General features: G+C 36.9%; 1 long non-coding RNA gene across 1 annotated transcript; it reads left to right on the top strand.

Moving 5' to 3' along the window:
- The first annotated feature begins 1,505 nt into the window (after positions 1-1,505).
- On the top strand, positions 1,506-8,758 carry LOC135265690 (uncharacterized). Its single transcript, XR_010333467.1, has 3 exons — positions 1,506-7,753; positions 7,816-8,442; positions 8,473-8,758. It is a non-coding gene; the product is annotated as an uncharacterized LOC135265690 (long non-coding RNA).
- The last annotated feature ends 265 nt before the right edge of the window (positions 8,759-9,023 follow it).

Raw genomic sequence — 9,023 nt, 5'->3', positions numbered from 1 at the left:
AAGCAAGCTTTTTCGCTTACGTAATTGTCCGTTCGTAGTCTTCCTACTCCGTAAGTAATCTCTGTTAGGCGGTTAGCTATTGCTATTGCCCCACAGAAGTAAACATATTAGCACTTTTCGGACAGTTGTTGCGAAAATACTTCCGCAATCGGGATGGAGTCATTGTCAATCAGCCCATCTGGCCACAAAGTGGTCATCCTCAGGTGTGTCGGGTTTTTAAACATTATTTTAGTTAATATCCATGCCAAGAAAATCCAACAAGAAGTATTATTTAATAAATAGTTATTTATGTCCGCAAGTTCGCTAAATGGAACGAGTCGAATTGGTTCTCAAATTCTGTAATCCTATCTAATTATAGTCGAATTGGTTCCCGTCGGTCAGGTAGGTAAGATAAACAGATTAAAGTATTATGATAACAGAAATGGCGTTTGTAAGTGTATGAACAATTTTACAAGTTCCAGAACGTTCAAAAACAAATCGTATTTTAACAATTTAAAGCCTGTGGATAAATATTTCTTTGAGTGTTCAAGTACTTCCAAAACGATGGAGAAGGCGCATAGAACTTAATGGGTACTCTGTCGAAAAATGTTAAAATTATATTTGTAATTTGTCTCCATTTTGATGCTTTAATAGTATTAATAGACATATTAACGAACGCAACGTCATCATGTGAGATGTCTTAATAGTCATTACTTGTGACGAATCATTTTACGAAATTTACAGGAGAGCATTGGCCTTAAAAAATTACATTCTCCTTTTTTTTAAATAACCAGTTAGCCATAAATAAATGAAATTTGGTGTTGGATTTTGTGCCAAGAAAATAATTATTCGAACATTTCTACCAGCTTTAAATCTAAATTATTAACATATATGTGGCTTAATCCTTTTTACCTACCTGCTCATGCGGGAGCCAATTCGACCATCACCCGGGAACCAATTCGACCATCACCTTTTACAGAATTATACTTATAGAGATTATTGAGAACCAATTCGACCACGACCGTGTCTGCATGTGCAGTTGTTATTAATTTATTTTCAATTCCATCTTTTAATGTTTACTTCCAAGAATGTAAACAAGTTAAAAGCCTGATAATGTTTATTATTTAAATGAAACGTTGCAAATCGTCGTTTCATTTAAAATTTAAATGAAACGTTGCAAATCGTCGTTTCATTTAAAACCTTTTATTCTTCGACACTGTCTAAATTTCCGGTTTTTCTTCTGTGTAAGTTTTGAGAACTCTTTAGCATTTCTCAATGCAAGACGTCGAATTAATTTTTGAATTATTTTTTTAGTTTTCATGTAAATCAGTTCATTTATTTCACCTCGTGGATGATAAACCACTCGTTTTTACTCGTGGTTTAATATTTCACTCGTGAAATAAACCGTCCGATTTTCAGTCAAACTCATAAAAGGAATAACTATTAAGAAATTTGGTCTTATTTATTGCAATCAATTAGTCAAGGATGTCAAAAACTTTTTACTATAATCCTTTAAGTATGGAAAATAAGTAAAATGTCCTGTTTGAATTTCCTGCTATTGTCAAATTAGTTTGTTTGCTCACCGTTGGGCTTTTATTAAAAATTTAGGGTAGACAGATAGATTTGCTTCTTCCTCTCTCTTATTCTATGATCTCATATAAATTACAGCGTTCAGGTTGCGTTCGGTAATGTTCGGTTAGGTGGCGCGCTAATCTGCTTTAAAAACTGTCCCCGGCCTACTAAAGACTACCAAATAGTACCACTTATACTACCAAATATTACCATGGTCTACAAGAAATTACCAAAGGACAACCACAAACTACCTTGTACTATCATAGGGTACTATCAGAGCCCGAATGGCGAGGCTACATTTACACTTGGACGGGTTAAGTTAACCCCGCCAGTAGACTCCTCGGTCTTCATCATTTTAGCAGGAACGGACTAATGAGATGAAGGAAGGATGTTAAAAGGAGGAAGGCTTCTTGTCGGGTTTGGGAAAAGCAATAGGAAACCCGAGGAAACCGTGAGGGCCGAAACCCCCACTGATGGTAAAACCAAAAGGAGCATCACTGCTGATTTTCTTACCTCCGAGAACTCGCGTTGCCGCGTCCGCGACCTATCCGAGAGGCCGTGGACGCATTGAACCGTACCCAATTTCTCCACGAGCTACAAAGTGCCATCGTCGTATAGTGATTGAAGTGGCGAGCACAGAGTCCCAGCTCGCGCAGGGACCCCACCAACTCAGCACTCCAAACGCCTCGCGCTGGCAAATTGTATATGCGCAGGCGACGCACGCCCACGAGCAACCGCAGCCTCAACCAAGTACCTGACCAGATCAGCCCTATCCCGATACTTGCCAACCTTATGCCAATGGGCCTCATCCAATGTCGGGGCCGGTGAAACAACTTGCACGTTTAAGATCACGGTAACACCCTCCTTTACCGTGACCATGTCCGGCCTGAAAACACACGCAGTCGTCCGGAAGGAAACCTTTTTTCTAACGATCCATATGAGTTCCATTAGGTCGACAGAAATGCGCTAGGCGATGGCGTTATGTCGCAACACCCGCCCCCCGTGAGTGCGGTGGCAGACCTGGGTGCAATGTGCCGGAGTTTCGTCAAGAAGTCATCCGCCCCGACAAGAGACACGCGACGTACGAACACGCGATGGTAGGGCGCCAATGTGGACACTAGCGTCTGGCCCGTGCCGGTCTACAAATGTTCGATCAGTCGAAATGTTGCGAGCGAGGTCGGAACAGTACGAACGGAGACCATAACGGACTTCTCATTTCAGCTGGGCATATTGGAATAGTGGTTTTTATGGAAATATGTTGCGCGTGGCTGGGGCTTCGCCCCAGTTAACTAAAAGGAAACAAACCCCACGACCAATTAAACTCGAAAACGTGGAACTCGAAACGTGGAATAGTGTTTTTTTATGGAGCTAGGGTGGCGTACAGTTCATAAACATAAACACTATTCCACGTTTCGAGTTCCACGTTTTCGAGTTTAATTGGTCGTGGGGTTTGTTTCCTTTTAGTTAACTGGGGCGAAGCCCCAGCCACGCGCAACATATTTCCATAAAAACCACTATTCCAATATGCCCAGCTGAAATGAGAAGTCCGTTATGGTCTCCGTTCGTACTGTTCCGACCTCGCTCGCAACATTTCGACTGATCGAACATTTGTAGACCGGCACGGGCCAGACGCTAGTAATGTGGACAGCCGTGTCATGCAGTCAGCTTAGATTGTAGATATTTATAATGGCTGTAGCCTGTAGATTGGCGACTATGCCGTCCCCACCACAAATTGTAGATTCCAGTTAATGGTAACATCACGTAAGCGCTAGTTGTATCACTTGGAGGGAAATTCAAACCCATCCGGTATTAAACAATTCTAATATCAAATATATTTGATGAACAAAAACACAGTATTACACCCGACACACGAAACTTTGAGTTTTACACGTCACATTTCAACCTGAGGATTTCCACAAGGTGATTAGCTAGCCTCAGTTTGAAAAGGATCTTGTAAAATTCGATGTTTGGTGTGTCGGCTGTAAAAATGTGCTTTTGTTCATCCACATGCGTGCCGCACGTGTTCAACAGACAAAAATTTTGCGCCTGAAGATACAATGAAGTGTCGAAGGGTCGCAACAAGTTTAATAGTTTCATTGATTCTGTGTACCATCACAACCAGAGCCACCATTTTGACAGTACTCAAGTGTGGACCGTTGGAGACACATGCGCAAACAACAATTTTTTTAAATGATTGAGACAGTAATATCTTTCATCTTTTTTAATTGCTCATCAGCGCTTCAGTAATGTTACCACTAACTAATTTCCCTACTTTTAACGAGTTAAAACCCTCTGGCAGTCAGTCAGAGGCCGGAATTGCACGTGTGCTGCAGCGGAGCCACTACGTGCTGGAAGCCACCGCGACTCGCGTCTACAGACACGAATATCACTTTGGCTCCTTGACTTCCCGCATGCGCAATTTCACTTCTGACAATCAGCAATCAAGAAATTGAAAAAAGAAGTCGAATTTTGACAACTGAATATATTTGAGTGACTGCATATGAGTTATCAGTCACTTATATCACTGTGTTAACATTTAAGTAGTACGAAAAGAAATAAGCATTTACTTAATAAATTTATTTAATGTAACTACAAATTTGTTTTAAAAAAAATAATTTAACAATAGAATAGAATAAGTTTCATTTAATAATTACTAATTAGGTATTGTTGATTCCATTACTTTTTAATAAGCGAATGGCTTCTGTATTTGCTTCTTCGTCATTTGGTTTGCTCATCTTTGCAGTTCTTTTCCTTTTTTTCTTTGTAGAGAAAAATCGTTGTCGGTCTATCCGTTTATTGTGAGGGACATTTGGTACATTTGGAGGTAGCCTTATTTTTTGTTCGTTGTTTTTTCGAACAGCTGCTAAAGTAGGGCCAATGGACGCTGTATGTCTTGAATATTTCTAGTTCTTCAAAAGTTGAAATTTTATCAATCAACTGAATATGAAGTGTTTTCAATTTTTCTTTTTCGGTGTTCAATTGATGTTCTTGTTTATTCAAAGGTAAGTTTTTATCAGATTTAGACAGTATTTGCATAAGTTGTTCTTCTTCTTTTTTCTTTTCGAGATTAGATTCGTTAACAACCAGAACGCACCGCTCTTCATCTGGAAAAAATATTATATTAGAAAATGTAAGAAATTTGTGAACGAAAAAAATTATAAAAAATAACCGGGATTTTCCAACACCGCCACCAACTTCGAATTTGTCAATTGCTAATAAGAAACATTCACCCATAAAAAGGAAAAAAGCTGATTATTTTTATTGTTTATTATAAAGAAAGAAACCAAAACCAAAAACCCTAAAAAATGTATACCCCATTTGGACCTCATACCATTGGTTCACTTGATCATCCTCTCTCGAAGGGCTCTTCAAATGTCTCACTAATAAAAAAATTACAAGCAATTAATAATATTTCACTCTTTAATAACCTTTAATTCTTTAAAAAGAGAAATTATTAATATAATATATGTATATTATCTGTTTCAAAACAATGTAAATGCCAACGTCGCATTTATTCTCAAAATTAGTTATAAATTAATTATGCACTTCAAAAAATTAATAGGTAATGTAATTTATAGTTTCAATGAGAGATAATTATTAATAACTGTTTTACATTTTTATCAACCTTATTAAAAAAAATCGGCAAAATGCAACGTTGGCGTTTACATAGTTTTGAAACAGCTAATATGTACAGTGGTGAGCAAAAAATTTCGAACACCTTTGAAATTTCGCTGACATAATCGTGTGTAATTCCCTGCCTTTTCTGACAATGAAATGACAAAAGTGCCTAAATTGTTTGCTTACCATTGTTCCCACACGAAAGTTACTCACGACTATTTTATTTTCAACATACATACCTTTAATTCTATTTGAAATAGTAGGTGATTCTTTGATATCTTTTTATATCTGCAAACCAAATGAATATGTTTGCACATGTTCCATCGAATACTGTTGTCCAAACAGGTGCATGAATAAGCCGGATACATACTTCATATGAAGAGCAAACTAATTTGCAGTTACAACCAGACCTTTTTTCTTCAACGATATAAATTTCCTTAGATGTTGAAGACAAAACCTGATAACCGGAGTCAGATTCCATAACAGTTGACGTATCCAACTTCTCACTAGTTTTGTGCTTGCTTCGCAAATCCTTGACTTTTGTTGATTTATTTATTATAATGAGCCTCTCGAAAAGTTTGTCTTTAATAAATTTCATGAGTTTATTGATTGTTTTGTCGAGGCGATGTGCTTTCTTTTCTTCCAAGTATAAATACTTAATCGTATAGTGCATACGCTCTGTGTGCATATTGGTGTTGATACCAGCATGCAGCCGCTGACAATAAACCCATGCATTTACATTGTCCCCATAATTTTGCACAAAATAACGTCCAAATTCTGAAGTTTGAGGGGTAGACAATAACTCATTCACAAAATTTTGCATCATCCTCAAAAATGCTTCAGGATGTCTCTCTTGTAAGAGTGTTCGTAACTGTTTGTAGACATTCGACTAGTTTTTAAAGTTAAAAATTACTTAAATCTGAAAAACAAACTTGAGACTCTTGACGTCAATTTTATTTAAATTTTTTCTCCATGCTCTGTCGACATGCCATATACAGAACAGCCTATAAGTGAGTTTGTAAGTAATATGGGATATTTACTGATAAAAATATATAAACATTTACCTGAATTCGGCAGGACCAAACATTTGCAACCATGCGTTGTAATAAGCCGGCGCCATGTCAGACATAAATACTCGTGCCTGAATTGATCGTCCCAAGTTACCCTTTATCTTTTCGAAAAAAATTTGAATAACAACTTCGTCCGTTCTATTTGAGAACATGAAACTGCAAGAGAACCCTTCCCGCATGTCGTCTAATACCAATAGTGTTGAGTTCGAAGTCATAATCATTGAGACCATGAGTTCCGTCAATACAGATGCAGTCATCACAGATCTTATTTAATATTTCTTATTGACCAGGATGCATAATAATTATAACAAAATCGTCATCTTTCAGAAAAGGGTAACGCTCACTTTTCGCCCCCTGAGGCTTATAAAACAAAATTGTCCCACTTTCCTTAACTTGATTTACCCAGGCCTCAATACTAATAGCGTCATCTTTATGTCGCACAGATTCATTATTTAAATTAAATAATTGAGTGGTATTATGAAGGTCTTTTCTAAACAGCAAGTGCATTCTTTCCAAATTATTGCCAGTGACTGAATCTCTAATGTCATCCAAAATTGATGCGAACGGGACTTTGGAAGCAATTTTAGAAGCCAAATCCATTCTCTGAGAGTCTGTCAGATTCAAATGACCTAATTGATTATCATGCTGCCCTATGTGGGTTTCAATAAAAATCCCATTATGGGTACCATCGTTTTGGATTTTTACAAGAATCTCTGAGGGGCATATACCGTTGATTTTGTTGCTCCCTTGTGTTTTCAAATGTCTCAGACGTTCACCTTTTTTCACGTAAAAACCAGAACGATGACAAGCGTACATTATATTTTTAAGACCACTTTGAGTTTTATACAGGCATCCCGAACTGATATAGCCAAATCGAGCCCCCACTGAAATAGGTTTTACTGATGATGCGGATAGATGGCCTTAGTGTTTTACGGGAAAAAGAAATCCAATTGGCGGATTTAAAATTTCAGATTATTGAAGAAAAACGTGGTACCGATGCGCGGCTGACAAGTAAAAATTTCACAAACGTCAGCAAAATTTGAGTTTATTTTTTATAATATCACGTTAATGTTTCAAAGTTTTATTAAGATAGTGGTTCAAGGTGTCGTGTTTGGGTTAGACTATTGCCTACTATCGGTTAGAAACAACATGATCTCCAAAAATATAACGTAGTAATGAGCTCCAGGAGGTTTTCGTAGATAGGTGCGTTTTTCCCAAAAGTGAGTTTTTTGAGACCAAACCGCAAGTGAGTCACACTGCGAGGAGACTCCCATAGACAAAAGTTGCAAACATAAGGTGCCAGTTTGGCTGATTGCAAGTATGTCTTTATCATCGATTCGGTGACGACTATTAGTTTTGTAAACTTAATGGATTTAATAAATATCTTTAATATTAAATGTGATCATGTTGGGTAAAATTCTTTCATCTGTGCTGTCTGTGCATCCACCTTTTCAAATACAATTAGAAAATTTTCATAATAATTGTATTTGATAAGGTTTTGACATCATTTTGACGTGAGCAAAAATTTAAAAAATATAAAGTAATCGGGATTATTTTAAATTCGCGCCATTTTTAGTACGTGATGATGCGGCTAGATGGCTCCAGCTAGGAATTCATTGCCAACCATTATGTTCCGCTTCTATAAAAGTGTTATTCTAGGGTTTTATACGAGCCGTAACTACTAACATATTTTGCGCAAGTGGCCTTCTTTACGTTATTTTTCCAACTGTCAAATTCGTTTGCGTTGAGGAAATTTAATGATTTAGTAGAAATTTCTATATCATGTGCTTGTCCAAAATGAATATTTAGTATTGATTTTGACACGGTTTCAAAATGACACAAGCTACATTTTTTCACTGTCATTCGATTATCGGCATTGCTTTGATCACTATGAATTTTCCTAGGATTTTTATAGTGATTTATATTTGAAAAGTCTTTTCTGCAATGTTCACACTGGTATGCTTAAATTTTTGGAGATGTAAGCTGCTCTACTTTTGCTACAAGAGATAATAAGTATAAAAACTCTTAAACGTCCTGAAAATTTTTCGCACCACTCAAACTCATCACCCGGTCCGTGATGGTGGCTTTCGCGCCGCATTGGTTTCCCACCAAATCCCTTATCAACGACTGGCACATTTTTAGTCGTATAAATAGGTATAAACTGTTTCGGAGTTCTCCAATGGTATAAAAGTTGATATCACAGGTAATCTAAATAATATAATTATTTTAACAGTCAAAACAGCTGCCCCTGACGTAACCTCAAACAAGAAACTGGAAATGAATTTCACATAAAACTATGATTCAACACAGTCCAACAAAATAAAAGAAAATAGTGCCATGATATGTCTCAATGTGTTATTTACCACTTTATAAACCGTATTGTTATTCAGGACTGAGAATTTTACAACAGTGTAACGAAGGCTTATTGTGGCTGTTTTTCAATTCAAAGTTCGCCCCCCGACTTTGATATCATACTACAAAGATTGAAGCTGTATCGAAGAATACTTTTAACGATTTTTAAAATAAAATTTTAAATTTTTAAAACGGTATTTTGACATAATGATTTACATTTATTGGTTAGAAAAGAGATGCAAATAGCGTTTTAATGTGCTAGAGAGTGAGGGAGAGTTGTACCATTATCTTTGATATATCGTAATCAGCGTTTTTGTGGATGCCGCATCTCCCCTCTCCAATATCTTTGTTTTCGTAAAGCGCTGGCGGTGTTTCGTACAGCGCGAAAAACAAAAAAAATTATACTTATTTTTACCGTCTTGGTTAAATGAT

The sequence above is a fragment of the Tribolium castaneum genome, chromosome 3 (genome assembly GCF_031307605.1).
Source record: "Tribolium castaneum strain GA2 chromosome 3, icTriCast1.1, whole genome shotgun sequence".
In the NCBI taxonomy this organism is placed as follows: domain Eukaryota; kingdom Metazoa; phylum Arthropoda; class Insecta; order Coleoptera; family Tenebrionidae; genus Tribolium; species Tribolium castaneum.
Note: the sequence above shows the minus strand (reverse complement) of the source record. Positions and strands in the feature narration are given on the sequence as shown.